General features: G+C 39.0%; 1 protein-coding gene across 2 annotated transcripts in view; it reads right to left on the minus strand.

Moving 5' to 3' along the window:
* The window catches only part of LIN7A (lin-7 homolog A, crumbs cell polarity complex component), a 155,660-nt gene that overhangs the window by 141,433 nt on the left and 747 nt on the right, over positions 1-13,480 (minus strand). The gene's annotated exons all lie outside the window — the stretch shown is intronic.

Genomic DNA, 13,480 nt, shown 5'->3' on the forward strand with positions numbered 1-13,480 from the left:
TACAGTAACCTTATATGGCAGAGACTATAATTATTTTCAGTTTTACAGAGGAAAACTAAAGTACAGAAAGGACAGTAATAGGTCAAGGTTATATGGCTAGGATGAAGCAGGGATAGACAGGACTGGGACTTAGCCATCTGGATCCAAAGCTCACACCCCTAAAGCCACTTTTGCCTCTCTCAGCATCATGTGATGCATTGCAATTAAACAGAACTAAAAAAAAGTTAAAAGTCACTCTTGGTTATATTTACCCCATTCAATTATTTAGTACACATTTGATTTCTGTATATGATTAGCTTATATTAGAAAAATAAAATAAGACAGCTGAACATCTACATAAACTCCAATTCCTGTCCTAAACTATCACTGAATCTCAAAGGTCATCTGTAACAACTTTTACAAGTTGTCATTCTATTTTGCCTGTCCATTTCCACTAAAATGATGTTCATTAATTCCCAGAAGGCACTGCCTGAGTCTAATTTTAAAGAGAATAAATGTAGGAAATTTTTTCTTGAATAAAAAATGTCAGTTTATATCCTTCGCTCATTTACCTAGTTTTACCCTCTAAAACTATGCAATATTTGAAGACAAACCACTAATTTACCCAGCAAATGTTTGAGCACATATCTTTCAATCACTGTGATAGGCAATGAGTACAGAAAGATATATATTAAAACACATATTTTTAGAGTGACAGCCATATAGAAGAAAATTTCAACCTCATGTGGTAAGTGTTCTAATAGAATTATTTAAAAAGTGTTAATTGAAGCATCAAGAAGTGTGTGATTTGGGGAAAGAGCAGGATGTCAAATTAGGTGAGTATACAGGACAATTTTTATTTGGACCTCTAGGCATCTCCGAGTGCTTTGTGCCTCTGGAGATACCAAAATAAATTGAGCCCTTGCCTCTTCATATAGCCTGAAGGCAGCAAACATTCTCTGTCCTTGCCTCTTGGCAGGAGGGTGGAAGTACATGATATCCAGGACTCAGCAAATAAATAATTATCATTGTTGGGTAGTTACAATATATCAGACCTGTTCTATGTGCTTTATACACATTAACTCATTTAAAACCAACAACTCTATGGGGTCAGTGCTGTTATTACTATTTTCCGTTTTACAGATAAGAAAACTGAGACTTATTCAAGTAACTTTGAGGGACATTGGAGAGCTATTAAGCAGAAAAGCTGTGATTCAAACCTAGGCAGGATGGGTTCCGGAGTGTATGTTTTTAAATACAGAACGATGTGACTTCCCAAACAATATAATACTCGAGAAATGACTTTGAGTGCAATAGAAACTTTAAGAAAATAGTATTAAAATGTCACTTTACAGTTTGCACAGTATTTTGCTTTCCATTATCTCATGTAATCCTCATGACAATCTTGTAAAATAGGCATTACTACCTGATTACCACCCTGTATCCATCTGTTCCATTCCCCTCTTTTCTTTCTTCTAGTTACTGCTTGCTATTGCTTGCACCCTGCAAGATGATCATCTTTGCACTAGCTCTTTCCTCTTCTCAAAGAGTTCTTCTTCCAGATCGCTGCATGGTTGTTTCTCCTGTAACGTCACCTCCTTGGAGAGCCCTTCCAGAATCTCATGGTGTAGCTTTCAGTCCTATTCCACTGTTTACTTTTCTTCTCTGCACTTTGCTCTCTGGAATCATACTATTTGTTTACTTATTTAAATATTTTATCTGTTGATTTAACTAGAACATAAGCACCATCACTAACAGAGAATCTAACTTGTTTATTTCTGTATCTCCCTCCCTAAATATAGAGTAAACATGACATACAGAAGGCATTCAAAAATATAATTTTAGCTGTTTTGCTCCTATTTTCATTCCTATTTTTAAAATTCCTTCTTTATTATAAGTTAGTTTTCCATCAATTTTTTTAACTTATTATTTGAATATAAGGGATTGATTTATTTTTGGACATTCTTTAGAAATAGGATCATTGATTTGGGCATATGAAAGGTTGTATAACCTTAGCAAATTCACTAATATCATCTAACAGCTTTGTAGTTGATAATCAATCTGGAAATGATTATTTTGACAGTTTCTATTTAATATTTTGTTATTTATTGTTTTATAACATTGGTTAAATCATTTTTGTGCTGTGTCTGATATGAACAGAAATGTTCACTCTTTCGCCTCTAAATATAATATTTGAGAAACCCAGCACTTTGAGAGGCCGAGACAGGCGGATCATGAGGTCAGGAGATCGAGAGCATCCTGGCTAACACGGTGAAACCCCGTCTCTACTAAAAAAAATACAAAAACAATTCGCCGGGCGTGGTGGCGGGCGCCTGTAGTCCCAGTACTCGGGAGGCTGAGGCAGTAGAATGGGTGAACCCGGGAGGCGGAGCTTGCAGTGAACCAAGATCGCATCACCGCACTCCAGCCTGGGCAACAGAGCGAGACTCCGTCTCAAAAAAAAGAAAAAGAAAAAAATTGACATTGGCGGCATTTGATGCCTAGTCTTTATCAAGTTAAGGAAGTCCTCTATTTAGAGATTACTAAAAGTTGTTTTTTAATCAGATATTAATGTTTTCATCACATGCCTTTATCAATATATACTAAAATGATATGTTTTTTTCTCCCTTAATCTGTTAGTGTAAAGAGTTAGGTAAATGATTTTTTCTTTTTGTTTTTTTGAGACAGAGTCTCCCTCTGTTGCCCAGGCTGGAGTGCAGTGGCATGATCTCTGCTCACTGCAAGCTCCGCCTCCCGGGTTCACGCCATTCTCCTGCCTCAGCCTCCAGAGTAGCTGGGACTAGAGGAGCCCGCCACCGCGCGCGGCCAATTTTTTGTGTTTTTAGTAGAGACAGGGTTTCACCGTGGTCTCGATCTTCTGACCTCGTGATCCCCCTGTCTCGACCTCCCAAAGTGCTGGGATTACAGGCATGAGCCGCCACGCCCAGCCACAGTAAATTGTTTTCTAATGTTGAACTATCCTACTTTTTTGGACACTGATGGTTCTCAGCTACACGAGATAGAACTGCCTTTAAAAAGGGAATGTGGAAATTCATTGGGTATTTTCAGTTAACACAGTGTGATTCAAGCTGGCATTTAGCTCCTGGGAACTAGGGATACTAAACCTTTTATATGACAAATAAACTTAGCGCCTTAACTACCAATGGTGTCTCAGTTGAGAGACACTGCTAACTGCAAATTTGTTGTTCATCATTTTTTTTTTTTTAATTATACTTTAAGTTCTCGGGTTAATGTGCACAATGTGCAGGTTTGTTACATAGGTATACAATGTGCCATGCTGGTTTGCTGCACCCATCAACTCGTCATTTACATTAGGTATTTCTCCTAATGCTATCCCTCCCCCAGCCTCCAGCCCCCACCCCCCGACAGGCCCTGGTGTGTGATGTTCCACACCCTGTGTCCATGTGTTCTCATTGTTCAATTACCATCTATGAGTGAGAGTGTGCGGCGTTTGGTTTTCTGTCCTTGTGATAAATTTGCTGAGAATGACGTTTTCCAGCTTCATCCACGTCCCTGCAAACGACATAAACTCCATCCTTTTTTATGGCTGCATAGTATTCCACTGTGTATATGTGCCACATTTTCTTTTTTTCTTTTTATTTTTTTATTATTTATTTATTTATTTATTTATTTATTTATTTATTTATTTATTTTGAGATGGAGTCTCACTCTGTTGCCCAGGCTGGAGTGCAGTGGCCCTGTGGCGCTATCTTGGCTCACTGCAAGCTCCGCCTCCCGGGTTTAGGCCATTCTCCTGCCTCAGCCTCCGGAGTAGCTGGGACTACAGGCGCCCGCCACCTCGCCTGGCTAGTTTTTTGTATTTCTTAGTAGAGACGGGGTTTCACCACGTTAGCCAGGATGGTCTCGATCTCCTGACCTCGTGATCTGCCCATCTGGGCCTCCCAAAGTGCTGGGATTACAGGCTTGAGCCACCCTGCCCGGCCTGTGCCACATTTTCTTAATCCAGTCTATCATTGATGGACATTTGGGTTGCTTCCAAGTCTTTGCTACTGTGAATAGAGCCGCAATAAACATACATGTGCATATGTCTTTATAGTAGCATGATTTATAATCCTCTGGGTATATACCCAGTAACGGTATCGCTGGGTCAAATGGCATTTCTAGTTCTAGATCCTTGTGATCACCACACTGTCTTCCACAATGGTTGAGCCAGTTTACACTCCCACCAACAGTGTAAAAGCGTTCCTATTTCTCCATATCCTCTGCAGCATCTGTTGTTTCCTGACTTTTTAATGATTGCCATTCTAACTGGAGTGAGATGGTATCTCATTGCGGTTTTGATTTGCATTTCTCTGATGACCAGTGATGACGAGCATTTTTTCATGTGTCTGTTGGCTGCAGAAATGTCTTCTTTTGAGGAATGTCTGTTCATATCCTTTGCCCATTTTTTGATGTGGTTGTTTGTTTTTTTCTGTAAATTTGTTTCTTTGTAGATTCTGGATATTAGTCTTTTGTCAGATGAGTAGATTGCCAAAATTTTCTCCCATTCTCTAGGTTGCTTGTTCACTGTGATGGTAGTTTCTTTTGCTGTGCAGAAGCTCTTTAGTTTAATTAGATTACATTTATCTATTTTGGCTTTTGTTGCTATTTACTTTTGGTATTTTAGTCATGAAGTCTTTACCCATGCCTATGTTCTGAATGGTATTGCCTAGGTTTTCTTTTAGGTTTTTTTTTTATGATTTTAGGTCTTACATTTAAGTCTTTAATCCATCTTTAGTTAATTTTTGTATTGTATTGAGTTTAATTTTCATCATGTTTTAAAGCATTATTAACATGATTAATATACCAATACAGTTATTCTAATATTTTTTAAATAATCCCTGCTAGGGTATGGTGATTAGTGTTTTCTACATTATTAATATTAAATAGTTTTGTATTTAATTTTCAAGAGAGTTTTTATAATATTTTGATAATGTAATCACACTGCTCATGGTGCATTATTATGTTGGTGCAAAAGTAATTGCAGTCTTTGATATTACCTTCAATGGCAAAAACCTCAATTGCTTTTGCACCAACCTAATAAATAAAGTCCTCAGTCTTTTCCAAATAAACTACTCTTAAATCAGATTATTCTAGTCATACACTAGTACAATCAATATGCAATCAACATTCTAATTTGATTCCATCTAATAAATGAAGGCTATATTCATTTCCTCTAAATTTTCTCTCTTTTATTGTAACCTGCCATTCAAGCTAGGAATAGTTTTAGAATATTGGTATGGTTGGCCAAATTATTTGTTATTTCTCCTAGCTTAGTCACCTGTAAAGTTTATTAAAATATATTCTATGGTGCTCATTCAAAATACTGGTAACAGTGCTGAACAAGACCATGAACCAAACTTCCTTGGAGAAGTGTTTTCTACTAGAAATCCAACAGTGCAATCATCTACTTTATGTATTTCCACATTTTCCACAAGGCATCTGAGAGTTGTGTGATCATGAATATATAATCAGACTATGGCATATGTCTGAACTTCGGCAAGGTCTACTCTTAGTGATTTTCTGTGTAGCCTCTGGGATCACCACTTTCTTTTCTAAGTGCCAATATCTCGTTATTTTTAAAAAATATGTATATACATATTTTATATATATATTTTAAAATACATATATGGGCCAGGAGGCAACAACAAATAGATTGCCCTATAGTTTCCCAAAACACCTTTGTCATTTTTTTGGAAGCCAGGTTATTTGTCCATCAGCAATTACTGCTCTTCTCCATTTTTCCTCAAAAATCACTTTCAGCAGTCCCTCAACTATATTCCCCATTTTTCCTTCATTATTGTTAAATAGGTCCAGCTGTGATTTCATGCAATTTTCCTCCATCTATTTTATGGGTTTAAATCTTATAGCCATGTGTGACTCCCATTATTCTATCATTTTTTATTAAAGGTAATCCTTTGGTTAATTTAAAAACAAAAGACGTTATATTGAAATATAACTATCGGCCGGGCGCGGTGGCTCAAGCCTGTAATCCCAGCACTTTGGGAGGCCGAGACGGGAGGATCATGAGGTCAGGAGATCGAGACCATCCTGGCTAATACGGTGAAACCCCGTCTCTACTAAAAATACAAAAACTAGCCGGGCGACGAGGCGGGCGCCTGTAGTCCCAGCTACTCGGGAGGCTGAGGCAGGAGAATGGCGTAAACCCGGGAGGCGGAGCTTGCAATGAGCTGAGATCCGGCCACTGCACTCCAGCCTGGGCGGCAGAGCGAGACTCCGTCTCAAAAAAAAAAAAAAAAAGAAATATAACTATCGCCACACTGGGGAAGTAAACACAAGTTGCACAAACAGTTAGACTTGGACTAGTTATATTGTTTCTAAGGAAAATTACCATCAATGAAAATTAGATACCCTAGTTTTCTGTCCAAGACAGGTAGATACTTGAATATAACTACAAAATAAGTTTCAATCCCTAATGATTTTTTTCAAGTGGTCTTTGGGCATATTTATTTTTATTGGACAAGTGTTTGAATTCAGTTAGTATATTACTTAGCAAAATTCAATCTTTAAAAAAAAAGATTTCAACTGAATAAACTAGAAGTAAGGTATGGATGAAATTAATATAATTTTTAAGGTTAGGTTCACATTTGGTAGTGCAGAGTGAGTTCAAGTTAAATCAATTTTAATTTGTTGATTAGGACATAGTCCTGTCATTCATGTATTTATGGTTAAAAAATTTAAAAACATAGTGTATAGGTATGTGTGTGGAGGGGGGCAATTCTATAGCAACTCCACCCATTTAAAAAACCTTTTCAGTTGTATTCGGACGATAGCTTTTCTGATTCAATTCACAAGTTAAAACAGCAAAGTGAATGCAGACAATCGAATCAGGGCTATGACTATCAAAACCAACACCTCACATTCTTTCTTGACCCTGGAGAGCACTACACTTGTAGGAGCCAGCTACATACACACAGAGAGGCAAAGTGACATCCTAAGGTAGCCACTACTTTTGCATTACATTAGGTTAGATGGCTTTTGTTTTGTTTTGTTTTGTTGCATTAAGAATAATCCATGACAGTAAGTCTTGCTAGGCCAATTTTATTCATTCATTCACTCATTCAAACAACAAATACAAAGAGAGTGCCAAGTATGTGCCACACAATGTGCTGGGTTCTACATAAAGAAACCCAACATGGTCTCTGACCTGACGGAAAGTATATCCTCACAGGCAAATGTCATGACTTTAAGAAAAGAACCCTAAGAGATACTGGCATTGTGCATATAACACCATCTCTAATACCCAGGACACCTTCCTATTTGATGGTACTTCCTAGATGTTTTCTTTCCTCTACTTAATAGCTAGGCCTTAGTTGTGATCCCTGAAATATAACACTCATAAGCAGGAGCATTAATTTCATAACTGACAGGAGCACAACAAATACATCTCAGGGCTCGCGTGGCTGACACACCAAACTAGAAGAGATTCACCAAATTTCTTTTTATTTTTGTAACCAAAACGCTTTAGAGATTTGGGTCATTCTCTTTGTAACTTTTAATTATCAAATAAAAAACTGGTTGGGTGCAGTGGCTCTTGCCTGTAATTTCAGCACTTTGGGAGGCTGAGGCAGGTGGATCACCTGAGGTCAGGAGTTCGAGACCAGCCTGGCCAACGTGGCAAAAACCCATCTCTATTGAAAAATACAAAAACATCAGCTGGGCCTGGTGGTGTGTGCCTGTGGTCTCAGCTACTCAGGAGGCTGAGGTCAGAGAATCGCTTAAACCCAAAAGGCAGAGGTTGCAGTGAGCCAAGATCACACCACCACACTCTAGCCTGGGCAACAGAGAAGGCTCTGTTTCAAAGAAAAAAAAAAAAAAGACAAAACTCCAGGGGTGTTTTGTAACTATATAGTGTGAAAGGAAACACTCGCTGATTTACAAAGAAATAAAAAAGTTCAGTTCAAAAAAATTTTTTTATATATTTGCTGAAGCCCAGAGAAAACATGAGAGAGCAAGGAAGCGCTTACTTTTTCATACAGTAAAACACATGTGGCTGCTGCTGTGGGAAGGATTTAGGACAAAATACATAAAATATAGTCAGCTCTCCTCTTCTCCACCCCTGATCGAAACACCAGGGCATACATCTTGAAGACGACATAAAGACTAACCTAATTTTTATTTTCCTTCTTCCTTAGTCTTTCTCCAAGTCAAATTAAAAACAAACAAACAGACAAACTAGGAGTAAGAGAAGGGGCAAATCCCTCTGGAATGTAAGGAAAAGCACTTTTCTGCCAAATACAGATTTTATAAAAACCGGTGAATAAAACTGATTTAAAAAGCTATAGGCTGCCCAGGGCTTGAATTGGAAGATACATGAAGTAATAACCTCTGCCTGCCTTGAAAAGCGAAAAGGGAAAAGAGAAAAATTGTAATGTATCACAAATTCTATGACAAGTGTGGCGCCCCATGGGATAGTTATTTGCATTCAATGTTTGTTCTTATATTTGTTTTCTATAAGGTTGAAATCCACAGAATAAAAGCTCTTGGTTTTATAGCAGATCTTTTAAAGGACAAAAGTTTGATTTGTTTTAAATGAAAAGCACACTAGGATTTGTTTAATCAATATTTTAAATTATGACTTATTTTAGAAGCCAAGAAATAAAGATTTCCATTTACATTTTTGCAACTTGTCCAAAATGAATTTAACTCACAGAAAAGTTAGATGATAGTAGTACCAACCTTGTATCTTATGTAAGCATTTAAATGCAGATTGGAAGCTACTAATCATGTCATAAGGAAAGTATTAGAAATGTTTTAATTATTCATTTTTCTCCAATAGTTGGTTTTGTATTATTCTTTCATAAGCCATGAGTATTCAAGAGCCATTTGGCTTAAAATTAGGGGAACAGAGTAAGCAAAAGTAGAATTTGAAGAGTTTTGTATTTTCTTCTCTGACCTTGAGATGAAATGTGAAGGAGAATGAGAGCTATCATACTTTAGAAAGTCCCTAAATCCATGCGGTCTTTAATTTCTGAAGCATTTCTATGTTCTTCAATATCCATGTGTTAAGTATCAAGGATTGCATTCCGCTTTGTTCCCTTGAGTTTAGCTGAAGGTCATTCCTGGTTTTAGAGATTAAAATCTGAGCAAACTAACTTCTGATGTAGAGAAGAGTTACTATGAACATTTTAAAGTCTGGAAGAGAAGAATTCCACCCTAATCTCCTTATCAGTATCTTCTCTTTGTTACAAGGGTAAATGGCATGTACTACTTTCTATACCACTGTCTAACATAAAATATTGGACTGAAAATGAATATATCTCCTATTATGACCACTTGGATTCAACATGTAGATTTATGCATAGTGACATGTAAATTACAGTGCTCAGTATATTTCTGAAAATCTAATTATAATATATGATGTTTTAGTCTTGCAATACAAAGAAGCAAAAAGCTGATCTATAGATTTTCTTGGCGTATATAATTAAATTTCTACCTCAGGATGCATAATTAATGTGTTATTATTTCTTGGTAATTTCAATTTTTGATCATTTTCTTGGTTATAAATGTATAAACTGAATGACAGACAAGTTGTGACTGTGGACCTGCTTTTATGTATACTCTTCACTCTCTCCAGAATCTTAAGGATCTTATTAATCTAATATACCAAAACACAGTTTAAATTTTGCTTTCTCAGCGAGCCTTCCTCGACCAATGCTAACCAAACAGGCCCTTCTCCATTTTTCTCTATTCCAACCACATGTTTATTTTCTTCAGAGCACTTCAAATTTTCAACTAATCTGAAATTCTAGTTATGAGTTACATCAACTGACCCCTAACTACCAACTTCACGCATCCCATTTTTTATATTCTTCCCTCTCTCACTTTTTCACACTGACCTTCCTGGATGTTCCCAGTATGCATGGGAGTTCCCCCTGCTGAGGACATTTCTCCAGGTATCTGCAACTTTGTCTCCTCACTTTCTACAAGGCTCTTCTCAAATGTCACTGACTCAAGAGAGTGTTCCTTTACTAACACATCTAAAACAGCAGCCCCCATTTACAGCACTCTCATTTACCCAGTTTTATTTCTTCTCCTTGGCACTTGTCGTTGTATATGTATGTGTTCAGTGTGTGACTCTCATTAGCATGCAAATGCCATTAGATTTCATTTATTTTGTTCATTAGCACTGGCACAGTGTATAAAGCAATGTTTGGCATAAGTCTGGTGCACAATACTTATTTGTTAAATTAATTAATTAAGCCCTTACTTATCATCCATCTCTTCCATTAGACTCGTAAGGACCACAAAAGCAGAAACTTTTGTTTCTGGTAGTCCTCTAGCATCTTGCATATAGTAGGTGATAAATGAATATTGAATGAATTAATATTTGCCTCTGTGTGTATTTTAATCTCCCTCTTCTAGTAGGTTCTAATTACAGTGAAAAGTAGAATTATATCTTTTTATCACACCAGTGTGTACCAATCCCATAATAGGTTCTGGCTTATGATAAGTACTCATTAAGTGAAGGATATCAAGGACTAGGACCAAAGTCAACAAGAACTTACAATGACCATAGCCACCCAGAGCCCTTTACAGGGTTGATCTCAGGTCTTAATGGCAGATCAAAAAAAGTTTTGGATAGGCACAGAGCCATGAAAGTCTGAAATCACCTTGTTCATCCTTTTGGGGCCCAGCCTGGACCTTGAAAAAGCTTACTTCCCAGAGCAGACCCAAGAAGCTAGGTGTAGACTTCTGAGTTTCTTACTTTCAGATGTATCTTTCAAATTTGGAAAGCAGTAAATCTTAATTTTGATCCCTAGCTTTGATTTGTTTGCTTAAAACATTTGCCCTGAAGACTATATCCATGTATGATGTCAAAGGGTAGCAAACAAAAAGTAATTCAATTTTAATATAAAATTTCCACTAAATAGAGCAACCTTGAAAACATCTCTTATCTTCACTTTTTCATGCTTTTTCATTTGTAAAATGAAGATACCAAAAAATAGCAGCTCTAAAATTATAGATTATACATTCAGATTTGCTGGGATGCCCTTGGAAGACTTTGTCAATCACCTTCTTCCCTTCTTCTCCTTTGCCCACCTGCCACAATTTCTCTTGGTTAAATATCACAGTTTTGGTGAGCTACTGTTACTGATGGGAATCCATCAAGTGTATAAGGGGAAGGCTAGGTTGAGAATCTCTGGCCTATGTTATCACTATCATCCTTTCCATGGCCAAAATACTGTGTATCTATGAAACGCACCTCAGTTCACTAGCAAATCACTATATTTTAACATTGCTTAAGTTACTGCTATCCTGAGTTTACTTACACCAACTAAACATTAATTTTTTATTGTACTGTGAGTCAGGGACTATGGCAGACACTGAGAATTCAAAGATGAATTTAGAAATGGTCTCTTCCCTCAAGGAGTTCCATCCAATAGGGAGACAAACGCAACAGAGTGTGATAAATGCTTTAATGGGGCCAAAGCAGCAAGTTAATTTAAAGCACATCAAAGGTTACCAAAGCAGCCTGGGAGAGAGGTGATCTGGAAAATCTCCCAGTAGGTGACCAAAAACTGAGTCCTAACTCTAATTAACTGAATTACAGACTGCTAAAGCTGCACAGTGTTAGAATCATCTAATTCAAACTCCTGATGTGGCACAGAGAGAATCTGATGTCCAAAGACGCTCATGTATGCAGAGTGAGTATCAGAGTTACAACTGGGACCCAGATATGTAATACTGGGCTGCCTCTTTTAAAATGCACCTTTTTTGCAGGGAAACTTTTAGAACCTTTTCTTTCATCAGTTTAATAATGAAAGTAATCAATCATATTTTAATAAGGTACAGAGAACAATATTTATATTGACTTTATGCTCAGTGGTGATGCCAATAACCCATCATCTCTTGGTTATAGATTTTCATGAGCTGCTGGTGAATTTTTTCAGACCTATCCACAGGGCAAACCCTGTTTGCCTCCTGAGCTACTCCATGGACGTAATCACACTCAGAAGGACAAGCAGAGTTTGGTTGTGAACAGGAACAAACTTTAAGAATAAATCTTAGTCCGATTTAGCACCTCCTCTCAACAACTGACTGAGGCATCTAAGGGCTAAGGTAAAAACCAAACATTGAAATATTTTTATTAGCAGTAGTAGTGGTAGTATATAAAATGCCCCAAGTATGCAATCTTCTTGGAGTTTTTGCTCCTAATGTAGTCACTTGATTTGGGATGTTTAATGACTGTGATTTTGTAATGGGACAATATAAGAGCGCATCACATTAAAACATAAATACTTGGGAAGCCCATAGTTTCTGATAGCTTGCCATCTGTTTAGTTCTTACCGGCAATGGATTTATCCTGCTTAGTGCAGATGATGATATTGTGGGTAAAATCATGGATTATACAATGGATTTCTGAGGTCTTTAACTACTGTTATTAATTTTGCCAGCTTGCAAATCAACATTTTCTAATAGAAAATCAATTACATTTTATTTTTCAACTCTTATCCTAAGAAAGGTTGCTATGGGCACCACATAACATCTGTTATGGCGCCAACAGATTGCGTTAAAGTCACCCACAGTCTCTTCAAATTAAAAACCTCAAACTGAGTTCACTGGCTTTGTCACTGTACTCCCAGCAGGATGCTCTTTTGCCTTGCCCCACCATTCAGTTTAATCCTCTAGAAAGAAAATTTTTAGAGGTACATCGGACTAAATCATTTTTCTTCTGAGCACACCATTTCCAAATGGCCGCCCAGGGTCCTAAATCCGGCGGCTGCGAGAGGGACTAGCGGGTGTCCTCCTCTGCAGAGCCGTGGGACTCGAGCGCCTTCATCACTGGACATTGGAAGCCAGGAAGGAAACCCACACACTCAGGGATAGGTATAACCCCGCACGGGTGCACTAGCGAGGCCCCGATCGCAGCAAAGGTCTCCATCCCTGAGCTTGGTGGGGGCGTCCTGGGGAGGAAGAGAACACTTTCCCCATTCCGGTCAGAGAGCAGGACTGACTGGGTCGCAGGTCAGAAGTTGAATTTTAACCCGACCTGCGCTTTGTCCCCTCGCCTTCCGCAGCCCGGGCGCCGCGGTGGCACTGAGCTGGGAGAGGACGAGAGAGGCTGGCGCGGGAGAAGCCGAGAGTTGCTACCGACTGGGAGCTGGCGGCGGCGGGAGCAGACGCGACCCTCGCCGCTTTCGAACGCGAAGCCGGGGAGAGCCGAGCTCGGCTGCTGGGGCTCGGCTCCCCAAGCTCTGCCTTGCCCTTTCGGCAGAGGGCAGCTCCCTGCCTGCTGCAGCCCCGCCACTGTGCGCCCGGCCGCCCCGGGGTGCGCCCAGCCCGCCCTCCGAGCGGCCGCCCGGACTCCAGCAGTTGGACCGACCCTCGCCCTCCGGCGCCTGGACAAACTTCCTTCCTCCCGGGCCCCCGCGCCGAGAAGGCTGAGAGGCGGCTCCCTCGCCGGTCTCCTCTGGGCTCTGGCCGGGCGAGCTTGCTCTCTGCCCCTCTCCAACCC

The sequence above is a fragment of the Rhinopithecus roxellana genome, chromosome 10 (assembly GCF_007565055.1).
Source record: "Rhinopithecus roxellana isolate Shanxi Qingling chromosome 10, ASM756505v1, whole genome shotgun sequence".
Classification (NCBI taxonomy): domain Eukaryota; kingdom Metazoa; phylum Chordata; class Mammalia; order Primates; family Cercopithecidae; genus Rhinopithecus; species Rhinopithecus roxellana.